The sequence below is a fragment of the Lontra canadensis genome, unplaced genomic scaffold, assembly GCF_010015895.1.
Source record: "Lontra canadensis isolate GAN:19392208 unplaced genomic scaffold, GSC_riverotter_1.0 scaffold138, whole genome shotgun sequence".
Taxonomy (NCBI): domain Eukaryota; kingdom Metazoa; phylum Chordata; class Mammalia; order Carnivora; family Mustelidae; genus Lontra; species Lontra canadensis.
The window spans coordinates 2,747,542-2,775,138 of NW_022631132.1; the positions used below are offsets into that span (position 1 = coordinate 2,747,542).

At 43.8% G+C, this 27,597-nt stretch overlaps 1 protein-coding gene across 1 annotated transcript in view; it reads right to left on the reverse strand.

The window, feature by feature from the left end:
- GPC4 (glypican 4) overlaps nucleotides 1-27,597 on the reverse strand; it is a 103,161-nt gene that overhangs the window by 32,834 nt on the left and 42,730 nt on the right. The gene's annotated exons all lie outside the window — the stretch shown is intronic.

The window sequence follows — 27,597 nt, forward strand, 5'->3', positions numbered from 1 at the left end:
TTCTAAGTTTGGGGAGTTTACATTCCAAGAGAGGGCACCCTTAATGAAGAATGATCTCTATAAAGTACATGTCAGGGGTGCCTGGGTGGCTCAGTGGTTAAGTGTCTGCCTTTGGCTCAAGTCATGATCCCAGGTCCTGGGATTGAGTCCTGCACTGGGCTCCTTGCTCAGCAGGGGAGCCCGCTTCTCACTCTCTCTCTCTCTTCCCCTGTGCTTCCCCACTCTAACAAATAAAATAAATAAATAAATAAATAAATAAATAAAATATATGACAGCCAAATACATGATGAGCGAACACACCAGCGGTAGTTATACTGTGGGGAAGCCAAGGGGTAAGTAGATCTCAAGGGGTTGTTGGCCAAAAGAAAACAATGGGAGTTCACACTGGGTAATTTCAGGCTATGATAAGTCACAAAGGGTAACAGCAAATGACCCTTAAATTTCAGATTTTCTCGTTCGGCACCTCTTGTGCAGTTGTCAGACACCATCTGACCTTATAATACCGGATAAGTGCCCACTCATCCCAGTATAGACTAACGGCTTCGAATAAATGTCATCTTCACGCAGTGATGTAGTCCTAGGAGTCAAGAGAAATGCTGTAAGATGCATCACTCCACAGCAGCTCAACCCACAAGGTATCTCTCTCCCTCTACACCAACTACGTTTGCTTGTAGTTAGGACAGGAAGGTTTGGAGGGCTTTTTTTTTTTTTAAAGATCCCAAAGTTCACCCACACCTTGTTCTTCCTGCCATAGAACACAACTGTGCTTTGCAGAGACCATACTTCTCCCTCATAATGCCCAAGAGATGGGGTGCCACTGAAACCTGCACCCCAATAGTTCTTACCCCTCGAGCCACACCGCCATGAATTGGTGTGATCTAATTTTTACAGATGTTTACAAGGACTTACTGCCATTGCCCCTTCTGCTATTGCCATCCACGTTCCACATAAGACAAAGGGTCTGAAAACAAATCAATACCTTGGGAACTCAGGAACAGAGTATGTTGAAGATACATGCACCTGACTCCCATAAGTGGATGCAATAAATAAAGGGTTGGAGAATGAGGGGCCACTCAACCACCACCAGTCAAGGAAATGAACTGGCCCATGAGCTGGCCATTGCTGCTTCCTGGCTGACTGTGTTTCCAAGAATGACCTTGACCTAAGATAGATACCGCAATGGCTTTGGAGAGGTGGGGCACTGCAGATGAAATGGACTTAAGCAAACTAGGACTGTCTACGGCATGTATGCAAATAATTACATAATCGTACGTGTGCCTGATCATCTTTCCTTCTCGACAATTAAAAATTAGGGAGAATATTGCTGCTACACAAAAAGGGGGGGGGTTACAGTAATCAAGGACTATTTAGGAAAAGGTGGAGGGAAACAATCTTCAAACAACTTCCTCATCCAGAAACTGCTGAAAGTCTCTTTTGGCATTCTTGAAACTCTTGGTCAACAGATCAATCTAACCAAAAAAGGGCAGGGGGCGGGGGGTAAGATCGGGTATAAGAGTTTAGGAGTTGTCAAGCTGCAGTGTCTCAGATCTCATTAGCCAAAGAAGCAGGTTGCTAAGGCTCAGTTTTCTGCAAACACCTTTGTTACAACCAAAAACAAAACTCCCTCTTCCCTGGCTTAACAAGTTCACAGCAGGCCCTTGGTACCAAGGCACATAATTAACAGAGAGCTATCCAGTCGTCTCCAGGTTTCAGGGCTGAGGATTTCCCCCAACACGGTCTTGACAAGTGAAATAATATGAAGGACCCCAACTTGCTATAGTTGGGTTAAATAATCCATCACACTCACACCCCACACAGAAAACTAATTGGAATGCTCAGAGTGAGAGCTTAAGACACTGAAGGGCTATTTAAATGAATTATAGTTAAGGGAGCAGCTACTTCTTAAGTTTGTCACAGGCTAAAATTCATTGCATACTGGTTTTCAAACACCTGCAAAGATTCCATTGGGATATACACTGAATTGCCAAGGCAAAACAATTCACGAGTTTGGAAAATAATCTACGTTCACTGAATCTTAACAGGTTCACACATATAATAAACCAAAGGGGCCACTTCATGGATACTATCAAAATAGGTTTCTAACCCCAAGGAAAAGTGCACCTTCTTTCCACCCCTAATGCATAACACACACGGGGACACACGGACACACACACACACACACAACCTGAAGCCAGAAAATTCAGAGACAGCAGGAAAGAATAATTTTCTATACTTAAGAAGGTGCTAGACATTGATGGGTATAAACTGACCCACAGGAATTTTACACTAAGACACCTTTCAAAAATGTCTAATGGCAATAAAAGTTACCAGTAACCTGCCATTTCCACAGACACATGTATACAGCAGAGCATCTAAAAGGTCCGGCGTATCAGGGCGCCTGGGTGGCTCAGTCGGTTGGGTTTCCGACCACCCAATCTGGGGGCCATGGGATTGAGTCCCACGTCAGTCTCTGTACTCTGGACGGGGTCTGCTTGTCCCTCTCCCACTCCACGCTTGTGTGCATGCGCTCTCTCACAAGTAAATAAATAAAATCTTTAAATAAATAGATAGATAGTCCAGCACAGTCAGGCTACTCGTCCTGTTTCATAGCAATCGGGGGCCCTTAGCACGACCTTCTGGATTATACCAGAACACTAGGTTCCATGTTTGTTTTTGCAATAACTAATCAAAGAGAGTCTGCTTTCATTTCAGAGAGAAGGTCTTTCCAGGAAGACTCTGTCTGATGGTAAAAGGCTTGCCTTGTGTAAAGGATGACAATGGGATAGACCCTTGGCTAATGCTGCCTCTGGCAAAGTCGTCTTCCTCTTGGTTTCAAGAAGCCCACTCCAACAGGCCACTTTTGCCCATGTAGCCTGGAACACACCACTTATTCAGTCTGTATTTCTAAAAAGCATTACTTGAAAATGTAATCTGACATCCCTGCCCAAAGCCCTGCCTGAGACAAACGCAGTCTGAGACACACTTGTGAATTAAATCCCTAGACACACGTAGGCTACTGGGGGCTTGGTGCCGCAACTGCTTTCGGTTGATGGGAAGTACAAGGAGGAAGTGGTGGGTGGGTCAGTCTTCGTGCACTTGAAAATGGAATCCGAGCTCCACATTCTGGTAAGAACTAAAACCACTCATTTGGTTTTTAAAACATCGAGGTGTCTGGGTGGCACAGTCGGTCAAGCGTCCCACTCTTGGTTTCAGCTCGGGTTGCGATCTCGGTGTCATGGGATCGAGCCCCATCTGAAGCTCCGTGCTCAGTGCAGAGTCTGTTTGGGATCCCCGCTCTTTCTGCCCCTAGCCACCCCAACCACTATGCAGTAGCTCACGCTTAAAGAAATAAATAAATCTTTAAAAATAAATGAATAAAACTTGACTATTTCTGGGGCACCTGGCTGGCTCTGTTGGAAGAGCACTCTTGATCTTGAACTTGAATATTTCTACTTTAAGTGCCCCAAATGGTTTATATTAAAAGGGCACACGTATTATTTTAAAGACATTCTCTTTGTCTGTGACTGCTCCTAAAATGGTGTGTCTGAAGGACAAATGCCTATTCTTTCTAGAGATCATCTTTCTAAAGCTGGTGATCCTTTCTCACTTACGAAAGATGGAGCGATGCTTGCTTTAGGCTGAGAGAGTGAGCACAGGGACAAGAGGACCTGATGTGGCACAGGTGGGCAGACAGTATGGGGGTAAGTACTAAGCATGTGTTTTTTTTTTTTTTAAGGGCCTTACGTAATTCTGCTACAGACACTGCCATAAGAATTAGTACCTGAAAGGCTTAAGTAGCAGAGCCACGGAAGAGCTGGCAAGTTGTGAACCAGTTAGTCCAATGGCTCAGGTGAACAGCAGGCCATGACCCAAAGCTATTCTTGTTTCCTCAGTTTCCCTAGCTCAACCTCCTCCTTCCATGACCCCTGCTGTGTGCAGGCTTCTGTCCATGTATCGCTTCCTGGCTGCTTTCACTCCTTCCCTCTCCCCGGACTGTTCTTCATCACTCTCCTGTGTAGCTTCGGACAGCCCTGAATATGAACCCGGAGGCTTTTTTCCTTTTCCTTTTCTTTTTTTTTTTTTAATTTGTTGATTTAGAGTTCCCTGATCTTCATTTAAAAAGCAGGTAAGTTGAATGCTTTACGGTTTTCTAAGGAAGCACCTAAATTAAGTTGCTTTTTGTACAAGGCCCTTGATTGGATTTTTCTTTGTGGGTCAGTGGCCTTCTAAAGAAAAAAGGTCCCCTAGCCCTGTCCTCGGAGGTTTGGATGAGATTCAATGAAGCGTGATTTTAAAAGCTTAACTCTATGTCATTGAAAACCAAAAAATAAATAAATAAATAAAATCCCTTGGAAGAGCCAAACTTTTTTCAATCATACCAGTTCTATGTAATTTCTCTTTAGTCTTGATATCAGTGCCTTGGTTTTCAAAGCTGAACGAAGACAATCACCATCAATTACTACTCGATCCTGTATTGGTTCCTTTCGGAAGCTGTTCAGATCAGTGCTTAAAGAGGCAGACCCTGAGGATAAGGAATCTAGTCCACCCTTTACCAGGACTCGGGGGCAAACAATCTGGACCCGTGCTTTCTACTTTACCTCGCTCACTTCCTCTCACCGAAGGCTGGCTCCGAGGTACACAAATGGGGTGCAGCCGACGTCTGTGGATTTTCGGCTGCTCATACCCACCTCCCTCTAGAAAGTGCTACAAGTGGTGAGCAATTCTCACCACTTGTAAATAAGCAGAGAGCTGCTTATTTACTACCAATTCGACTATTTTGCACTATATCTTACATTCTTACATTACATTCTAGGTCTTTCTCGGAAAATTCATTTAGAAGTCCGACTAGATGCCAAGAACATGTCTCTCCGATTCTCACATGTTTGGGGGGAATGGTGATAGGAGGATGCTTATAGTCACCACTCAGCGTTGGCTTCCTGCATCTGTAGGAGATACTGGGAGATTCTAGTCTTCAGGTCCCCCCAGAACTGTGAATGGAGGGAACCTCTCCGGGACATGGTGGCAGAGAACCCAGGCTCGCCCACACCGGCATGATTTGTGGGGCATTCTCAGCACCCCAACTGGTTTTCACCAATAAAACAACCAAATGCCCTTGGTAAAAGAGACACAAATTGCACCCTAAGGGAAAGGGCTGCCGTGGGGAACATCTGAGAAGAACAGACTGGAAAGCACTCAGTCAATTGCAAACGTAAGAAGACTATAATTTGACATTGCTCCTTCTTGCCAAAACGGAGTGCCTGCCTCACTTGGGCTTTGAAGAAAACTTAGCTCTTTACAAGGGGTTTTTAGTAAGTTGAGTTTCGAATTCCAAATACTTAACGCCATTTGGATCTTTCATTCTGCAAGGCTGGTGGTAATGGTAGTCTCGGGATAAGAAGACTGATGTGGGAAGCCAGGCCCCGGGTTGGAGTCTCAGCTGGACGTGGATCACTGCAGGCACGTCCACTGCAAGGAAAGCCGCTCACCCACCAGAGCCTTGCAAAGCCCTTTGTAAACAAGGAAGCATTCCATAAATGTAAAAAGTGCAATGAGGAAACGCAGAAAGAAAGAACATCTATTCTACTCTAATGAGCTACTGAAGTCATCCAGGTAGAGACTTGTACCAGCCGAGGGAAGAGGGGCCGGGAGGGCAGCACCTTCTGTCCTCAGGCTAGTTCAGGAAAGTTTCTTGTTCAAGGGTGGATCTGAGGGGAGTCAAGACAGCCAGACGAGAGGCATTGAACTGAGAGGCATTGAACGGCACGCATAAGTGAGAGAGAATGGATGAAAACAAAACACAAGACATCTCAAGGGCCATCAAAAGCAAAGCCCTGGGAGCTTAAGGGGACATGATGATGGACTAAGATAAGGTATTCTGGGTGGGTCCCTGGACCAGAAAAAGACACTGGGGGAAAGCTAAGGAAATCACACAAAGACTTGTATGTGAATGTTTATAGCAGTATCGTCCTAATGGCGAAATGTCCGTCCGTGGGGACAAGCAAAATGGGGCCTATCTGTATGATGGATCATTCCACCAGGAGGAAGAACAAAGTCCTGGTACATCTTAAAACATGGCTGGATCTTAAAAACAAACAAAACAAAAACCCAAAACTATGCTAAGTGAGAGAGCCAGCCACCAAAGTCCACACATATGATTCCATTTACAGGAAATGTTCAGCATAGGTCAATTTACAGAGACAGAAAGGAGGTTAGTGGGTTGCCTAGAGGAATGGGAAGTTAGGAGAGATTGCAGCTAAAAGGGAGGGGATTTCTTTCTGGGATGATGAAAATTTTCTAAAATTGCTTTTGGTGGTGAATCCATAATTCTGCAGGTATATTAAAAGCCCCTATACACTTTAAATGGGCAAATCATTTAGGATCTGAATTATATCTCAGTAAAAGCATTAGTAAAATAAAAAAGAAACTAAGAATATCAGAATATCAGAATTAGATGGGGACTTCAAAGAATAATAATGCAACCGCACTGGTTTTTCGATTGTGACAACGCACCACACTAAGGTAAGATGCTAATGATAGGAAAACTGCCTGTGCTAGCCTCCCAACTTCTGTAAATCTGAAACTCTTCTAGGATAAAAAAGTTTATTATTATATTTTAAAAGCAAACTTCAGTTTCCAAAGGAAAAAGGGGTAAATTGGGGGGTGAGCCTTAATCAGGCTTTTAAAAAATATGAACATTTGGTGTAATTTTATTAGTCGGAGCTACATTAAGCTATGATTTGCTGGGGGTGATTTTCCTAATCCCTCAATTGCTACTTTACTCTTTTTCTAATTTTTATTTGTTCCAAAAGTAAAACAATTCCTTGCCGTCAGTCTCAAGAGTTACCAAAATGGTTTCTGCTCACTTTCAGATCTAAATCCATGAAGCCACAAAGTGGGCTAAAAAGCAGGTTGCTGTGTAACTCCACTGCTTCCAAGCTACCTACGAACCCCAGGAGGAATCCACAATGTTCTGTTTCTCAGGAACAAAGAAAGAAAATTTCTAAAGGGTTTTAATATTCCCAGGGGGGCGAGGGCAGCATATACATTAATCCACCCGCCCCTTTGCAAAAAGGAGTGGAATTACCACATGGGATATGCGAGGCACATCGAAAGCCTTCAGTCATTTGACCTAAGCCTTAGTAAGAAAGCACATAAATTATAGTTATTATGTAGATGTAGCATTTGAGATCACCTACCAATCAGTAGGAGAAATGCAGCTAGTTAGTATTTTGCAAAACCTTGCCAAAATACAGCTCTGGAGGGCTTAAGACTACCAATTATTGTGAGGTCCACTAATCCTGCAAGGTGGGCTAGAGAAGGCCAATCAGAAACACATACATTTTGAAAATCAGTTGTATTATATTTTTCCAGGAATACCTTCCTGTAAGTATAGTTGGAAGAGTCGGGGTTGCTACTTTCCAACTCCATGCATCATTCCAACGAGCATTCAGATCCACTTTCAAATCCACTCCAGATAGAAATCAGCAGGGTTTTTAGTGCTTTTTAAATGATAAGCAAATTATGAACCAAAGTTTCTATCGGGCCATCTTGGAACCCCCTTTTAGTAGTAGTAAACCAAAGCTTTCCTAAAGTAATGCAGTATCACCCCAGCGGGCGAGCGGCAGGAAATGCAAACTCTGACCTAGGTTACAGTCACTTAAGAGCAGCGAGAGCTGGGCATGGATTTTGCCCATTTACAACCCCTTTGTTCGAGGCCCAGGACCTGCAAAAGGAACAGCACTACTGGTGATTAACCTAAAACTCAATAACTCAGAGGCTCCGATGTCCACTACCTAAGCAGTTGGTGCTAATGAAGGCTCACAGGCTTGTAGTGGGGACTGCTGGGGGGCTGGCCAGGGGCAGGCAGGAAAAGTCGGAGTTCTCTCGCTTTACCACAAACAGAAGACCGCTTTCCTGTCCGGAGTTTCTCTCCAACACCAATTAGTAATCTTCACTGGGCTCACAATTTAACAGAATGCTTGGAGGTAAAGGGTTGCGAACGCCTCAGTTACATATTCAGCGACCCACAAAAAAGTAGCCTAGAGACAAAATCCCATTCATTGGCTAGAACATCCTGTTCTCTGACACCCAACAGTGCTTCTGGATCACAATCCCTGGCAGACCGAGGCCCTGTTGGGGTCATCTCTAAGACAGCTCATCAGGCCAGGCTCAGAGGGCCACAGGCACTTCCAGGGTGTGAGGAATGCTGGCCACCAGCATCTCACTCTTTCTCTGCACACCCCCTAGTATGCACAAGTCTTAATGTTGCCCCCGTGAGCGGTCTCCTGCAGGCAATCACTTAAGACTACAGACAAAGTGGATGGGGCAAAGTGTCCTTGGAAAAACAGGGAGTGATTTTCCTTATTATTCCTAAATCATCTCTCCAGGAACCCCCCAGGAGCCCCGTTCTCAGATAACCTGCCAAAGCCATTTAGGTTAAGTAGTAAGATCAGAAAGAGTCAGCAGCTGAGTCCCAAGTTTATCACAGATGTGGAAGAAAATGCAGCTGGTGGATGGGCGAGTTCACAGACAGACACTTCCCCTAATGCAAATATCAATATGTCCCATTTCATATATGCTACATGGGTCATGTGGGTCATGAACATTTTTTAAAGTAGCTTCTCTTTTTTTCATAATTGCTTTCAGCTTGGGTGCCTAGGAAAATAAAAACCCTCAACTTTTTTTTTTTTTTACTCTCTTTCATGATACACCTAAAATTCCTCCCTCCAAAAGTATGACAACGGGATTTTAGTAAATCTACTTCCTATGAAAAACATATCTGCAGAACAACATACTCCTTAAGAAGGAATCCTCCCAAAGATATTTCTCCAAATGGCTATCTAGACAGCTTTTACACTAAGTGAGAGCAAAGTCGGCTGCCTCACAGAAAGAAAAATGATTCCCAACATCGGATTTCATGCCACAGGAACCATTCTTTAAAATTCTAGCCAGGACAGTGGGTTAAGCCTCTGCCTTCGGCTCAGGTCATGATCTCAGAGTCCTGGGATGGAGCCCCGCATCGGGCTCTCTGCTCGGCAGGGAGCCTCCTTCCTCCTCTCTCTCTACCTGCTTCTCTGCCTACTTGTGCTCGCTCTCTGTCAAATAAATAAATAAAATCTTTTAAAAAAATAAAAATAAAAAAAAATAAAATTCTAGCGAGGCATCAATAAAATGGTGAAGAGAAAAGATACATTTACATTTACAGTGTTCATACTTCATGGCATCGCTTAAAATCCACTTTCACGAAATTCTTGCCCAAGTTCACAGTGAGCTACAGCTTACTCTAACACAGGTCTGCACTGAGGGACTCTTCACTAGCCTCCATTCCACACATATGGACATGAGCCACAGCTGAACAGGGGTCAACTTCTGTAACACGGGAGGAAAAATTCGGCACCTTGCTTAAGCACCGGCAGATAGAGGAGGCGCAGGGTCCTCCTTTTGCCAGGCTGTCTCTCTCCAACCCTCAAAAAAGCTCCTCTCCTCACCATTATCAAATACCCTAACCCCTGGGGGCCTGCTGCCTTTGGGGACATACACCACAGAATTTATTCCTTTTTAGTGGGCTCTTTGCTCCTGAAAAAACTTCTGTTGACAGAGCTTGCAGAGGATACTTCCTCTTCTAGGTCACTTATTGGAGCTCTAAGTAAAACATCTTGGTCCTAATTTTGCGGAGCAGGCACCACTAATATAGCCATCCAGAGAATTCTCTACCCATACTCTTTGCTTCCTTCCTCTGAGTCAGCTGCTGTATAATGTTTGATGGAACAGTCCCACATTCCTGTGGTGATGCCCATTATTTCCAGTTTCCTTGGCTTGGTGTGCAACAGCTTTTTGAAGGCCCAAGGAGACCATGTGCCCTGGTTTCCCTTTGTCCACATATGCGTTAGTCCCTTGAAAACCACAAGGTCATTCATTAGCCGAGCATAGATTCTGCCTTAGAGAAATGATGTTGCCTTTCCCAGAAGACTGACTTTGCTTAAGTTCTCAGTGTCCCACTCTTTACTGGGATTCTCCCAGCTTACCTGGTTAGGCGAGGAAGCCCCCATCTGACCGGGATTTATCCTACTGGCAATCTACTAGCTCCTTGGCACCACTCGATCCCCCATTTCAGAATCTTTCCTTTAGGATCAGATCTATCGATTTGATTACACTTGATCTGTTCTTTAGGTTAAAAAATGCAGTATCTTTATCACTTCCGGAACTAGTTACTTCCACAGTCCACCGCAAGAGATTATCTGGGAAGAGAAGGCCGCCTTAAAACTTTCCCTAGGCCTAAATCAACAACGGTTCACTTTACCCAGACTAACCTTTGACCCAGTTTGGCAACACAGAAACTGTGCCATCCACCAGTGCAGAAAATGCAAAAGGCGTGGTCTCTATTCTTGAAAGTTACACGGATTTTATTGTTGCTCCGCAGGCGTTTTCTTTCTCCCTCTTACTCCATAATCGGAATTCCTGCAGCCCCTATCCCTCAGAATCTCCGAGATCCTCTGATCTTCTCTTAGAACAACTCAAGTTCAAAAGATAGGAGAGTTGACACTATCCCGGGGAAATCCACCCAACCCATGCTTCTCACCCTGGGGCTTCAACAGATGGGCTTTTTGGAGGTGCCTCTGGACAAACTGGGAGAAAGAGTTTGACTTGCACACACTCAAATACAACCCATGCATTGCTGATGAGCTGTGTTCATTTTCTGAGTCGTCCAAAACAGGAGATGTTCGTCTGGACTCAAAAGAAGAATCCCGTAATGAAAGGAATAAGCAGACTCCTTGGGGATTGGGTTTGGCTACCTTTCTTGGTTAACAAAGCAAAATCGTCAAAGCGAAAACTGCTCACACAAATGCTTTTTTTTTTTTTAAGCTATTTGGCTTAACATGTCAGGTCACTAGTCATTCAAATGTACTTTAAAACATCCCACCTCTCAGACGGTGTTAATGCTTTAATTTTTACAAGAATCAGACTCTGGTCATTTAAGGCTGAGCTTCCCTAAACTTATATTCCAACAGGCAATAAATCACTGACATGCCCCATTCAATTTTTGCAAGCAAGGTCTCAAGAGCGAGCTTTTATGCCTTCAAGTGACCGACACACCAAACAGCAAAGGAGCTGAGATACTACACAATTCCTCTGTGCCACACTGGGATTAATCCCTGTTTGTTCTGGGCTCTGAAACTCTGATAAAAAGGTGCTTGAAACAAAATGTAAGGTATCAATTAGGGAATTCTTCAGCTGGGCCGCTGCCATGCCAACCACCTACTGTTTGACTCTTATTTCTTAACTATCACAGAGAGGAAAAAGTAAAGGCAGATCTTGAGCACTAAATTGAAGTATTAGTGTGATTATTTATTGATGACATGAAAAAATTTACTTCCTTACAGAAGATGATGGAACAGAGATTGCTGCTTTGCCAGCAAGTGACAAGGAAAAGAAAGAAACCAGGCATTTGCTTTGCACTCAAGTCCCTACAGGCCTGTTCAATTCCTGGCTATCCTCAGACGCAGGCCTCCAGATAAGAGGCCTCACAGTTACCCCCAGGGCCACAGAGATGCGAATGTTCCGAAAAACACCAGTGCAAGGGAGGTGACCAGCCCTCATGAGTGCAGAACTGTCAGATAATCAAGAATGAAGGGCTGCCTGTTACCATTTCTGCTTTGGGTGGGGATGAAAGGAAAGAGGCCACTCTAGTTTGAGCCTCTAAGAGGAAATGAAAGTCGCTGTCATAGGGCTGACACTGGAGTCACTGTAGAACGGTACCATCGTAGGACTTAAGGCAGGCGGCAGAGCTTCAGAAACCTGGGCAAGAGTCAAGCTTGAGACGGATGCTCATCGTCCCACATCAGACAGCTTGCCTGGGCTGGGTTAACAGATGCTCATTTCACTACGTCAGTATCCAACTTGCCTTCCGTAAATCTTTGGGGTCATGGGTCAACTGTTCACTTGTAAAGCAATTAATGCAGTCAAGTATCTGGTCCCCAAGGGAAGCTCCAGTCACTCTCCCCAGTCCCAGAACGTGACCCATCATGAAGGCCACAGGAGTGAGAGAGAGAAAGAACGGATGAGAACCGGGTGAGGGAGAATGACAAGGAAGATGCTGTCAGACCTGGGGCCGAGGGGTGGCAATCTGGCACAGGGGCCTCAGGTTCCACGGTGACTCTCAGTAGGCAGAGGGACATGTTTTCCTCTCTAGTTTCCATTACACAGAGCCTGCAGATGGCACACCATTACTCCTGCAATTAGTGGCTATAATTATGAGAAGTCTTTGATGTGAGAGCAAAAATTATTAAAATGGCCCTTCTTAGAAAAAGGAAGGCTGCAAATACAGCCTCCTTTGCAAGATTCAAGGACCAATTTCATACCAGGACCTTCGGCCAGAAAAAAAGGTCGTTCAGTTTAATATACTTGTTTTCAGCTTCTCCCCTTCAAGATGTTTTATCCCATGTAGAAAACGAATAATGGTATGTGGTCCATGATGTATTTTAAGAGTGTATTTAGGGGTACTTCAAAGGAAAATAAAAGAGTAAACTTCTCTGTGTGTGTGACTTGCACAAGCACCTGGTTTGTCTGCCCCCACAGTAAGCAACGAGAGGTCATTTTCAAAACGGTCATGGGGCACCTGTCCGGCTCAGTCGGTGGAACGTGCGACTCTTGATCTCAGGGTTGTGGGTTCAAGCCCCGTGTTAGGGGTAGAGACTACTTTAAAAGAATCAAATAAAAATAAAAGTCTATAAGGATGAGAACAAATGGCAACAGATAAATGTCAGTCTTGGTTTAAAGGCAACACTGGGCGGTGCTGAGCCTATCCGTTGGAATGAGTACATATTTTCATGTACTTAAATGGATACCAGGAACTAGAAATATGAAAGAGCTCGCTTTGTTTTCTTTGTCTTTTACAGGATCACAAACCATGCAAGATCCCATCTTAATTCTTTTCTTAATCTTCCTAATCTTAAATTGAAACTAAATCATAATCCCTAGTCTAGCCAAGGTTAAAGGAGCACATATATTACCCCAGTGCAAGATTTTAAATCATATTCTGGAAATCAGTTTCAATGTAGGGGAAAGGGGCCATTTCAAAGGTTGAAGCGAAAGCAAATGTCCAGCATTATGAGCCCTGCTTTTTTGCAAATGAGTGGCCTAAATTAGAATGAGTCTGACCAGGCTACGGGGAAAAATACTTAGGTTTCTGTCCATGGATATCTCTATTTTTAATATATCATCCCAGCCCAATATAAAAACATCAACTAACCTAACTCAAGAGTAACTCTACTGTGATAAACTCAATCATACAGAATGATAATACCACCATAAGCTTAGGGAAGAAGCACAGTTCAATCTCGAGTTTCACAAACATTTGGGGAGGTGCTTGGTAGCACAAGTCTGAGCTTTCATTTTGCCTAAATGACCAGATGGGTAAGGGTAAGTGTAGGACATACTTATAAAAAGACATGGTTTGGGGGAGCCTGGGTGGCTCATTCGGTTAAGTGTCCGCCTCTTGGTTTTGGCTCAGGTCATGATCTCATGGATGGGGAGATCAAGCCCTGCTTTGGGCTCTGCACTCGGTGGGAGTGGTGGGAATCTTCTTCAGATTTTCTCCCTCTCCCTCCCCCTTCCCCCCTCCCCCACTCACTCTCTTGTGTGTGCCAGAACACTCTCTCTCAAATAAAACTTTTTAAAAACGGCATGGTTTCATCCCTGTGAGATGAACTTTCATGATTTCAGGATTTGTGGGAGCAAACAGAAACACAAATTATGCCAGGGATTATTATGAAATAAGCCTGACACTTTTTTTTTCTTAAAAAAAGGTCATGACCCATTTTGCTAATATTGGTTAAAACTCTTATAATAGCACTGACAAATCTGGTGGCCCTGGGAGAGCGGACAGAAGCCCAGCTGCTTTTTCAGTAAAAAAAACAAATGAAGACAGTCACAAGTAGGAGAGGACACTCACTACATAAAGGGACTAGAAAAGCTTTCTACACACAGTACCTGCTCTGAGTCTGGGGTAGGCAGGCTCCATGGGATACGGAGAACATAAGGACTTTCGAGTTAAACTGGACCGAATTTGAACTCAATTCTGTGTAATTCTGGGTCAGTCTCTTCACTTCGGAAACTATTTAGTCTTCCAGAAAATAGGGACAAAACCAGAACCTACCTCACAGAATCATGAAAAGCAGTAAATGTATATGGTGCCTCACTCAATACTAGCTATTGCCAGTATAAATACTGCCCTCAGAAGAGAACTCTGTATTCTCCAGAAGGGGGATCCTTTCTGTGCTTCAGGTTTGGCTATACTTAAAAAAGAGTTGTTCGGGGCGCCTGGGTGGCTCAGTGGGTTGGAGCCTCTGCCTTCTGCTCATCAGGGAGCCTGCTTCCTCCTCTCTCTCTGCCTGCCTCTCTGCCTACTTGTGATCTCTCTGTCAAATAAATAAATAAAATCTTTTAAAAAAAAAGAAAGAAAAGTAAGTTGTTTTCTTATTACTGTTACTACTACTAGCAGTCGTCATCTTCGGAAGCATTTATTTTTAAAATTTACCCACCAAAGAGCAATTTAGCTTTATTTAGCCAAATATAAACTGTCTGTTGGTAAAAATCCACACTACTGCAATACCACTCTGGGATTACATGCTAGGCAATCTCTTCTTTAGTTCTGAAATGCCTGTTCTAACCTTGAGATTAATGAAAAATAAAGGTTGCTTCATATGAAACTGCCATTGTTTTAGGTTAAAAAGGTCAGGTAGCAAGCAATTTTATATAGCCTGGCCCAAGGATTTTGAGGACTCAACTTGGTATCAACATCCAAATATCTCTACCTATCAACTATGAACAGTTTGCATTCTAGAATTCCTGCACTCACGATTCACAAGAGTGAAAGAGAGTAATATTTACTTCCTTAATCACGCATCTTGCTTTTTAAAAAATGTGTGTGTGTAGGGTGTGCATTCTGTCCCTGCACTGTCCTGACAAACATTGGCTCCTCCCTCATGGCAGGGGCTTTGCCAAAAGCTCTATCCAATAAAGGTAGATGATTCAGAAATTTGAAATATCTGAGGATAAATGTATGTTAGAGGGGAAAAAAAAAAAAAGGAAAAAGGGGGGAAAAAAAACCACAATGAACCCACCCTGAGATGAAGGGAGTTTGTTCCCTGTCACATCAAAGGAAGGAAGAACAAAGATGGAAATGACAGCTCCCCGCACAATTGTGATGCATTTAAGTGCCTATTTTTTTGATGTTTCTGATGAGAGTGTATCGACCTCCCTCAGATCGTCTGTCAGTTTAGCACCTGATCACCTCTTCATACTCTATCTCTTAAATATTTCTGTCAAATGCATCTTCCTCTGCTAGGTTTTAGACGGGTACCATAGATTTCCCTCCATTTACCCCCTTACAATTATACAGAAGATCCACAGACATGAATAAGAAAAAGAAAACTCATCAACATAACGCTTAACCTGCCAAGATGAAAAAAACGAGGGCTTCCTGAACAAGTGTTTCTAGAAGAATGTGTGGGCGGAGCGTGCGGGGACGGAGGGAGGGAGGAACAGGTGCTCCGGGAGATACCCTGGCCTTGGTCCTGAGTAGTATATAGGATGGAGGGGCACCAGGCACGTGAGGGCGATCGCGGAGCAACAGCGTGATGAGGAAGAGAAAAGTTCCAAACTGATTCAATGTGTTTTTCCTATTTTAGGCTAAGAAGCTCTGGCAAAACCAGGCATTATTGAGGGAGAAAGGGTTCCAAGAGTAAACAACGCGCAAGATGCCTGGAGACTGGTTTAAAAATAGACAGAAAAACAAGCCTCACCTATTGTTACCTCAGAGTAAGTGCTCCCAAGTCCTTAAGATTTCGAGAGGGCTGCAGAGGGAAAAGAAATGGAAGCTTTCGCGTGGCTAAAAGGCAGAGTGAAAAGAAGTGAAGGTATCTTTGATGAGATAACAAGCTAGTCCAGACGGAGGAGAGAGAAAAGCCCACAGAACTAAAAACCAGGCAGGAGCAACTTGCGAGAGAGTGGCAAGCCAAGAGCATAAGAGGCTGCGCTCTGTCAAAAGGCGGAAGCCATTCAGAGCATTGGCGGACCCACTTAATCACAGTCACCGGACTAAAGAGGAGATGGTCGATAGACTGAATGAATTGTCTTCTAAGGAGATCTGCATTCCCAAACCAGAACACTGAACTCGGCAGGTCAGAGGTACTAGATCAAATAGTGGTAAACACATCTAATCAACAAACCAGGAGTAGATAAATCACTGTGACCAGATGGTATCCACCAGCCAGTTCTGAAGTAAGTCAAGGGTGAAATTGTTTCGGCCAACATGTGTAGGCCGTCTTTACAAACAGCCACTGTGCCCGAGGGACTGGTGCTTGTCACTTCGGTTCCTATTCATGAGGAGGGTTCCAGAAGGGACCCTGGGAAGTAGAAACCAGTAAGGCTCATTTCCATATCAAGCAGGCTGGCAAACTTGACAATAAAGGTGCAATCACTGCACATTTACAAAAATAAAGCCTATGGGGGAAGAGAAAATCAAATATTTTGGCGAAGGAGACAGATCACTTTCATCTAATAAACTCGAGCTCCTGGGGTGCGCAGCCCAAGAAAAATGTGCGGCTGGATAAAGGTGACCCTGAAGACAAAATGTACAGGGGTGCTAAAAACGCAACAGAAAAGATTGCCCTGTACCTATGCCCCTATGTCCAGGCATTGAATCTTATAAGGTACAGAGGGGAGATCAGCAAAATTCAAAGGTTGGTTGAAAAGACTGGGGCAATTCTTTAAGGGATGCGGCAGAGACAAAGGAAAATAAATTAAGGTTTGGTGTGGAAAGATGGGAATGTTATTTCTTTTAATGAAGCATATGGAGAGGCTTTAAAAGTGTTCTTTTTATAGTCTCCTGATATACTGAACTTATTCAATCAGCAACCCTAGAAGTAGAACAACGGCTCACTCACACATTGCTTCAACTTTTGGAACAACCCAATAAGCAAGGGAAGTCTTGGTCTATCCTCTCCCCAAAAAAAGGACAAGAAAAAACATTCAAAATCTGTGAAATTTACTGTAGAATATTGGAGCCACATTCTGAGACACAGCCTTTATTTTGCAAATATTCTAGTTGCATATTTAACCAACTCTGCTGATTTCTGGACATTCAGTTCTGCCCTGAATTAAACAGAGCCCTGAGGACATCACTGCTTTAGTGCACCATTTCTTAGATGATTTTCATGATGATGACCGTGGGTCTTCCTTAACTGATTAGTTTTTAATCCTTCTGTTTATAAGCCAGGGGAATAAATATTCCAGAAATATTTTCATTGAAATGTTTAGAACATTTTTTAAAACAGTTTGATATGTGAAAGGGTAATTATCTGGCAAAATCTCTTACTCAAAATATTTCCTTTTCAGATGAAGCAAGATAACGAAGATGTTATTTTAAAGCCACAAGCATTAAGGTCAACAGTTGGAACAGGATGCAACTCAAAAGCGTCACAAAAGTTCTAGATGTATTCAGAGAGCAGGTCAACCGGGTGATTTATTAAGGAAAATTCACTTGTGTTGTATATATTTAGATGCTTTGAATTTGTGTTCCAAAAAAGCACATTCATTTTCCTTCCACCTGACCATGGTGTCCTTGCCAGAGACACAAGTGACCAGAGAATGGACCCAGGCGGCAAGGCGGTTTTTTCCTTTCAAAAGACATCAAACAGCCGATTCATATTACCAAAAACATTAATCCCAGAAGACTTCTTAGGAGCAAAGAGTTAAGTAAACATGCAAATAACATTTATTTCTCAGGATGGGCTTCTTTATTTCTTCAAACACATATTTTCCCCTTTGGGAAGAGAGACTCTGCTAACTGCACTTTACACCATTCTTTCTTTCTCTCAAGACAAGTTGGGTTTGATGAAGGAAAAAGATCCAACATATCCGAGAAGAAAACAAAAATCAGATACTCAAGGAAAGCCAGCTCTCAAACCACATGCCTCAGGATAAGCCGCTGTGCGCACCAGAAAAGCACCATTTCTGGTCTTCGTTGTAACGTGTATTAACTGATCCAGGGAAATGAAATGGAACAAACACGGGGTAACAGCATGGAAGGCCAAAATAGCAAAGTTTTCTGGAAAACTAAACTGCAGAAATTCTACCGTTCCTTCTCCTTTCTATCGGAGTACCCAACTGCAAAATCTCCTCATCTCTCACAGAAAAGAGAAAGTGACAAGGCAGGGTTCTGAGTAAGGAAAAGACTCCCAGACACATCAAATACAATAATGGAAACAAAGACACTGAAAAAAGAAACTGGACAGAGAAGGGGCAGGGGCAAAGGGCGGCTCACTCGTTTCCATCCTAAAAATGCCAGTGTACAAAATGTCACACGCCATATCCGTACCCTGCATACAACACAGTACAGAAGGCGTTAAGAACGGTTTTACAATTTTAAATAGCCCTGGTCTGGAGACTGAACTTTGATGGAGACCCATCATTGCTCCCAGTCTCTCACGGGGCATTTCATAAATGAACACGTGTGTGGCCACAGATGACACTTAGCACTGATATTCGGAGACCATTTCTTTAGAACAATGGCCTCTTAGCAGGATCAGACACTAAAAGCGCTAAGAGTAATGCCTTGCTAAAGAAGGGATGAAAAGCTTACCATATTGCGGGCGGCTGGGAGAGAAATAAACATCCTCTGTGAGGGCTGTCCCGAAAACAACCCTCTGTAGTGGCTCTCACACAATCTTTATTTCATGACAACCTCCACAATGGTGACTTTTCAGTGAAAGCTTGTCAACTCCTGGTTTCCTCTCGCATAGCTCCATGGGTGCTGCTGTGGGCCTGGGCCCCCTCGAGCTCCTTCCAACTGCACTGCTGTCTCCCACCCCAAGAAACAGGTAAGTTGAGTCTGGAGAGCCTGGCTAAGGGTAGGAAGGGGGAGGGGGAAGGGGCCTTTTGGTAAAACAAATGCTGGTCGTGGTTTGCTCTTCGGACAGCAAGCCGGGGCATGACAGCAAGCTGGGAAGGCCACGGCAGAGACGTCAAGAGGCGCCTGGGTAAGGGTCATCAGCATTAACGATTTTGTCACCGGAATGAACCACACGTGCACGCCCTCAGCCAATGATCTGACAAATAATGTTTGTTTTCAAACACGTAGCTTTGTATCAGCTGAATATGCCTGTGTCACCCCCGATTTCACTTGTTGACACCAAACATGTGTAAGTAGTTGGAGGTGGGACTTGGGAAGTAGTTAGGTCATGAAGTTGGAGCCCCCATCAATGGGATTAGCGCCCTTATAAAAGGGCCCCCAGGGACCGTCACAGCAGACACTTAATCTCTGGGGTACCTTGACCTTGGGACTTCCCAGTCACTGGAACCCTGAGAAATACACTTCTGTTGTTTAAGCCACAGAGTCTCGGGGATTTTGTTATAGGAGCCAAAACAGACTAATAAGACAAGCTAGTTTTTTCTCTCACGCTTCTCCAAATACCCTCAGGCCTTTATTCTGAAAATATGCCATTTACCCACTCCTCACCTGCCAACACTGCATTCTCTGGAGGATGGAAAACAGTGAGCCAAGGTTCCACGTAAAGCAAAGGCTATCAAAGTTTCCGACCACTAAGAACTGGAAGGAGCCCATGACCCTGAGATCGGAGTCCCTCAGTCTATGGAAGAAAAGCTTAAGTTCTCTGTAAATATGGGTGAAACTATCCAAGGCGGTATGGCATACTAAGTTACCTGGGGTCTCCTGCCATCCGGTTTGGGATTTTTGTATCCCTTATCAATCAAGTGAACCCTGACATTAGCCACTAGGAAAAAGCAAATGGGAAATTCATGAGTCCAACATGGAGCTAGACCTGTTGCTTATCCCCCAGCCCCAAATATTTTTTAATATCGTCCCCCAACTCTTCTTTAATCAAAATAGAATTCACATGCCATCCAACTCATGCACTTAACGTGTACAGTTCATTGCGTTTTAGTTTAGTCACTGAGTTGTGCAATCACTAGTATCTAATTCTGGAACTTATGCATCACCCCAAAAAGAAATTTCATACCTATTAGCAGTCACTGCCCCTCCATCCCCTCCACCCACCCACGTACATGAGGTCTAGGCAACCACTAATCTCTCTTCTGTCTCTGTGGGCTTGCCTATTCTGGACATCTTATATAAAAGGAAATATACAACATGGAGTCCTTCTGTACTGGCTTTTTTCGTGAAGCCTCAAGTTGTTAAGGTTCATCTGTTGTAGCGTCTCAGTGCTTTGTTTCCCTTTATGGCTGAATGTTATTCCTCTGTATGGACTATACCATGTTTTGTTTATCTGTTTATCAGATGATGAATATTTCGACTGTTTCTACCTTTTCACAACCCTGAATAATGCAGCCACAATCATTGTTAAATTATTTATTAAACTAGTTGACTTTTATTTTGACATTGGATACAGACATTGACCGGAAACTCTCTTGGCAACACTAAAATCTTAATAATATCCAACCTTAGTTCTGTTTCTTTTCTTTTCTTTTTTTGCCCAAAGGGTTTCAAATTCTTTTAGGTATATACATAACTAGCAGTGGAAGCCCTGGGTCACACAGACCAAAGAGTCTATGCTGAACTTCTCGAGAATCTGCCGCTCATTGACCTTTTGGAGTTAAGAATTCCATCCGGACTGGCCTCAGATATGAGCTTAGCACAAGTTATTGGTCTCCACAAGCTAGCTGTTCTGGCCACCAGAAACAACAACGACATTTAAATTGGAAGTGATGACCAAAACAAAACAAACTCCAAAACATGGGTTTAAATCTCTCAAATAAGAAAACACACTTAAATTTAGTCACTACTTCCTGTTTTCATCCTAAAATTTAGACAAGGCATTCTGAACTTCAATACACACGCATCATAATTGTAAAAGTGGAATGAAATGGTAAATAAGAATCAGATATGAACCTTTCTTTAATAACTCCCATATGAATTACATCTTTCAGGAATGGTAATAGGAACACATAAGTTTCTGGATTGGAACACAATGAATTATCTCAAAGAGATCTAGATATGAACACTGTTGAAAATCTAATATCCACTGTTTCTGACACAGCTAAAAACTATGCTTCCTATGGTAACTAAGACATTTAAGACCGTCCTATTCTCTATTAAGAGACCCTACTAATGCAAACATTATCAATTCATTTTAGAAGGACAGCCTGGATGGGTAAAAGGTCATTCTTGTCAAAGATGGGGGGGCAGCAATGGGCCTTTCTATGGAAAGTCACAGAGCTTGCTGATTTCTTTTCATTCTGAAAATTCTTTTTATTAATTACTCAGGCTGTTAGGCAGAGCATTTTCCCTGATCACAGCTGCAGAATTTTAGCCCCAAAGCCAAATAAGTGATTCTTTACAACCTCCCCAGTTTTTTTTTTTTTTTTAGAATTCAGGAAATATGATAGTAGCATAGTTTGTTTTTTTTTAAGATTTTTTTATTTATTTCTTTGACAGAGACAGATCACAAGCAGGCAGAGAGGCAGGCAGAGGGAGAGGGGGAAGGAAGCAGGCTCACTGCTGAGCAGAGAGCCCGATGTGGGGCTTGATCCCAGGACCCTGAGATCATGACCTGAGCCGAAGGCAGAGGCTTTAACCCACTGAGCCACCCAGGTGCCCCCCAGTTTCTTGTTTCTTAATGTTTTATTCCATTTCAACTATAGTTTAGGTGGCTGCCTGGAAGGCACACCCCCACGGTTTCCACCTAATTTTTACAACTTAACCTTTTCATCCCAATTTCATTAACCTTTCACCACTCCCATGCTTGCTCTATCTATATTCCCATGAGCTATCCTTTCTTTCTCTACTCAATGAGCAGTTATTGGCTACCTCACATATGTGAGGCATGGCGCCAAATTCCGAGGACAAGAAATGGGCCACTTCTGCCCTGAAGGAGCTCAGAGTCTAGTACAGATCATGCCAGCCCTAAACCCTCCTTCCCATTTCCATCCCAGTTACGACAACATCCTACCAAGTGTGCACCTCAAAACTATCTTGAAAGCCTGTTGAGTTTGAGACTTGGCTATCTAGAGGTTCCCTGTTCCCAGGAGACCCTCTGCGATGGGATATGAACATTGATAGGGAAATCGCTTCAGAATATGAGAATATTAAGCATCTCCACCCTTATTTAATAAGCTCAAGTTAGAATGATTTTATTTTCAAAGGTTTTTTTTTTTTTTTTTTAAATCACAGCCTGTAGGTTTTTCTTTACTTTTTGGTAGAAAAAGGAAACAAGCCTGTTAAAACCTGCAAATATGCACTATTTTCTGCATTACTCATCTCTCCTAAATAGTTGCAGCTGTTTCGCAAGCTTTTCTCTGCAGAAAGATGGAGCCACGTCCTACCCTAGATGTTAGGTCAGAGGCCATACATTTTCGACAATAAGATCAGACGTGGCAAATGGCTGGATAGTGAGATGTTCGCAAGCAATCCCTCAGGAGCTGTGCAGAAAGGACGGAATACTGTATTCTCCGAGTGTTTATGTGCTATCAGAGCGGCCTTCTCAAGTTCTTATCAGCTTCATGGATTTCAGGTCAAATGCAGTGAAGGCACGAATCAGGTATGCATGGAGATGATTCAAGTTTAAAAGCATTTCAGTTCATCATATCAAGTTCCAAGACCCCGGCTCCAAATGTTATCATTACATAAAAGCATACACATATGTTTTCAATGGTTCTGTTCAGTGGTTCCCACCCTGTGGGTCTTAGAGGTATTTTCCAAAGTCTGTGGATTTACAGGTCCGCCAAGGACTCTGCACACTGAAGACTGTCTCACTTACAGAACACACCATGCGGGGCAATCATTGGTAAAATAGACCATAACCAGTTCCTGAGACCGTGTGGGCAGATAAAGTTGCCAGTAAAAATTCAATGAGCCAGGCACACTTAAGACAAATTATCAAAACGGTTTAGAAAAGGACGGCGACCCCTTCTCACTTATGTACTCCGCAAATGGTCACCACAAAGGACACCAAACCACATTCTGTTGGATCCCAAAAGAGCAAGTGCAATCCCACACAGTATCATCTGAGGAGCCGTGAGGAAGCGATGAGAAACCGTGGTCCTCGAACCGGCGGCCACAGAGTGGCTGTGTACATTGGGGGCAAGAGTCCCCCCACCTCTGGCTCTCAAAGACTTCATTCTTGTAAAATGACTTCTGACCTCCTGTCCGGCTCCAACATTCACAGAAGCTCTAAGATCTTACGTTCCCATGCTTCTGTGGCTCAGGGGCACCCAGGGGCCTCCCGTGGAGGGCAGAGCGGTTAACATCAGCCGCCAAATGAGCTCCAGACTGAGTTCCTCTCCAGCAGCCAAGGCTTTCTGTTATTCACCTGAGCTGACCGAGTTGCACTTGATAAATACTTGTTTGGGATGAAGGGGAGGGCTGGAAAGGGTTTCAGAACCACAGACATAGACCCAAGCTTTCATTTCTTAGTTGACTGAGGTGCTTAGAGATTCATAGAGAAATCTGATGATTCCTGATTCCTTCCGCAGTGAGCGTACTTCCTCTTCCTTAACCCTGCCTCTCCAAGTTCAATGGCAATTTCTACATTCTGCATTTAGTAGCAGGCTAAATAGGGTAGCTGTATTTTAATAGATTATGAGACTAAAGCTACATCTACCTCCGCGGGGTGGTTCAGTTTATACATTCCAATCTCTGAATGCCAAAAGCTGGGAATGGCAGAGGTTTCAGTCCATTACGTCTGCAGGGCTGGAAGCCTGCCAAAGCTAATGGGGGGGGGGGGGCATTTGTAGAGATAATAAATGGGCCCCTTTGCAGACTTTTGCTTTAGAAGCCAATTTAAACTTACACAACTGACAAACAGAATATGATTCCCATTCTATCAAAGGGTGAAGGACTGAAAAGCAGTAATGAATTAAAGCAAAACATTCTTCCCATAGCCACTGACTAACTTACCCTCAGTGCAAGTCTGTCAGGATGGAGGTTAAGGCCATAAGACCAATTTCATAAATTGTATCCAAGCAAAGCACTTAGCTTTTAGGGTCTCAGTTTGCCCTTTCACACTGGATGCCCTATAGGCTACTTCCAGTTCTAGTGTACTCTGGGATTTTCTCTATGCAATTTTTCAATTAAAAGAATCCAGGGGAAAACAAAAGATTGGGATTACATCAAGAGAGTAAGTTTTGCACAGCCAAGGAAACCATCAACAAAAGGAAATCCCAACCTACTGAATGGAAGAAGACATTTGCAAATGATACATCCGATAGGAGGTTAATATCCAAAATATATCAGAACCTCATAAAACTCAGCACCCAAAGAAAACACAATAATCTGATTAAAATATGCAAGGGACCTGAACAGACTACCCCCTCTCGCGAAGAAGATATGCAGCATGCCAACAGGACATGAAAAGATGCAAAACATCACTTATCATCAGGGAAATGCAAATCAGGACCACAATGAAATATCACCTCACACCTGTCAGAATGGCTAGTATCAAAAAGACAAGAAGTAACGGGTGTTGGCAAGGATGTAAGGAACTAGAACTGTCGGGGTGACGCGGTGGCTCAGTTGACTGAGTGTCTGGCTCAGGTCATAATCTTGGGGTCCTAAGATCGAGCCCCATGTCAGGCTCCACACTCAGTCCAGAGGCTGCTTAAGATTCTCTCTCCCTTTCCCTCTGCCCCTCCCCCTGCTCACCTGCTCATTCTCTAAATAAACAAATAAAATCTTTAAAGAAAAAAGAAAGAATAGGGAACCCTCTTGCCCTGTTGGTGGGAATGTAAATCGATGCAGTGACTGTGGAGAAAGTATGGAGGCTCCTTAAAGAATTACAGACAGACATACCATATAATCCAGTAATTGTAATACTGGGTATTTGCCCAAAGAAATGAAAACACTAAATGGAAAAGACAGATGCGCCCTGTTTACCGTGGCATTATTTGTAAGAGCCAAGATATCAGAGCAACCTAAGTGCCCATCCACAGACGAATGGATAAAGAAAATGAATGGATAAAGAAGGTGTGTGCGCAGTGTGCAGTAGGATGGGCCAGACAGGTGGTGGGGCTGAGAGACACAAACTCCCCATTACAAAATGAGTAAATACATCCTATGGGGAACATAGTCAATAATATTATAATACTGTTGTCTGGTGACAGATGGGGACTACAGCCATCGTGATGAGCATCACTTGACGTACACAACGGGCACATCACTAGGTTGTACACCTGAAACCAATGGAACAGTGTGTCAACTAGACTTCAATACAAAGGAATCCAGGAAAATCACTTGCAATCGATTGAAATAATAAAATCCTAATAAGTGTTCTAATAGCCCCTAAAACCGGAAGTGAGCAGGTCTAAATCAGCCTGTTCACACCACCGTAACGGTCCACACTTGAAGCCCTTGACCGTGAATCACAGGGGCACGCAGCTCCCTGGAGAGCATGCTGAGAGGGTTTCCAAAACTTCTACGTAACGAATCTGGACATTATGAGCTAAGGCACTTTTCAAATCCCAGAGATCTGTGGCTCCATCCTTCCTCCTTGCGTCGACTCCCCTCCGAACCGCACTGCTTCGGGGGCACTTACCAGCTGCTACATGGGAATCAAGTGATCTTCAGGAGGTATTTGCTGGCAAGTAGCTTAACTGTCTTCACCCACCGCTGCCCAAATAACGAAGTTTTCCTGTCATCAGCAAGGGCTCGACTGGGATCCCACCCTGCCCCGGCTTACGGCTTCACTGGGGGGGCCTGCCACTCAAGGCTCCAGTTTGCTGGAAAGGGAGATGACCCATCCCAGTGCCCCCAGAACTAGACCTAATCGTGCAAGCCTTTCCAGCTGCCGCTACACTCGGGGGGCACATTCTTGTCCAGGGGCCCTCCACATCCTGAAGCGCGTTATGCTTGCTCGGGGCCTCCCCTACGTTGGCAAGTGAGACACGAAGCTGAGCAAGTGCATCCATCTCCTGGAAGCAAGCAATTCCCTTCTTTAACCCCAGAAGAGGATTTCTGTATCCTCTTTAAGCTTCAGAAAGTAGAAAAGGGACCGAAGGCACAGAGGGATTAAGTGACTTATCCAAGGTCATCTAATACCGTGCAGGAATCAGTCTCCTAGCTCCAAGGCCACTAAACCACATGCCATAACAATAAACACATAAATCTGATTCCAAAACACCTATTCTACACTATTTGGACATTTCTGCATAGCTCGGGGTCTTACGGTGTTCCCGAGGCTGATGATATGTGATCGCTGGGCACAAAACCATAATTCACACTTTAGCCTACAGCACTGTAACCAGCTTTAAAAAACAAAGTGCACAAATAAAACAGGAAAGAGCGCTTCATTGCTACTCCTCCTTACGCCCTGGGAGGAGGGGCATAAAGCAGATTTGCCTTACCACGCGTTTCAAAAACAAAACGTTGGCAGGCCCTGGAGGGACACGGCTGCATACCATGCATTCAACTTGCACACACAGGCTCCGTGGAGGGAGCCAAAACCATATACACTGATGTCTGAAAAGGAATCCTAAAGAACAGAACAGAGTCAGAGGTGGGACTCTATCTGCATGCGTGCCGAGGGCCATGAGAAGGGATGTTGCCTTTTTTCTTGAAGCGAAACCATCTCAAATCATTTTGAACTCAAGTTCTTTTCGTGAACATCCCATTTCCTGACCTCAGGGTGACCTTAAATGACAGTCCACACCAGGACACATCCGAGAGTGAAAGGGGGCCCTATTAACCATCACGCTGGGACAACAGGTGTGAGCCTGAATTGCACCGGGCCAACCAGAACAAAGAGCCCCTCTCTCACCTATAATCATCTTCTGTTGAGATTCTTTCAAAGAAAAAGGGGAAAATAAAAAAAAAAAAAACCACCTAACTCCTTGCCATCTCTTCCAGCTGTGAATCATCTTGAAATGAAGAACTGGGTGTGCTCGATATTTTTCCCGACAGCATACAAAGTCTTAATCTCATCTCAGTTACCAGGAAGGCCAATGTAGGCCCATGTAGGCCCTTCAACGAGAATGCAGGTCTCCCTGAACAAGGCACTCCAGAGACAACAATACGGCACATTTCCCAGTGCTCCCAACATCCACACTGACTGTGGCCCTCATTCCTTCCATCCTCCACAGTGAAGTCTAAGAGGATATTTTCGATTCATGAAAGGGCTGTTTATAAAATCAGCCATCTTTCAGGGGTGCCTGGGTGGTGCGGTTCACTAAGTATCTGCCTTCAGCTCAGGTCGTCCGTCATCTCCAGGGTCCTGGGATGGAGCCCGAGGTCCAACTCCCTGCTCAGCGGGGAGTCTGCTTCTGCCTCTCCCTCTCCCCCACCCACTCACCCCTGCTCCTGCTCTAATAAGTAAATAAAACCTTTAAAAAACATCAGCTGTGTGTCAACGTGTTTTCTACTCCTTATCATCTAAGAAGTTTTTTTTTTTTTGATCCATTTACAGCTTCCCTCTTAAGATTTTTAAGAGCACGGTGATCTTATCATCTAAGAAACCATTGAGAACATCACTTCAAAAAAAAAAAGAACATTTCTTCAATATAAAGTAATATAATATTAGGTAACACCTTTTTAAAAAAATTTAATTTGTCAGAAACAGAGAGAGAGAG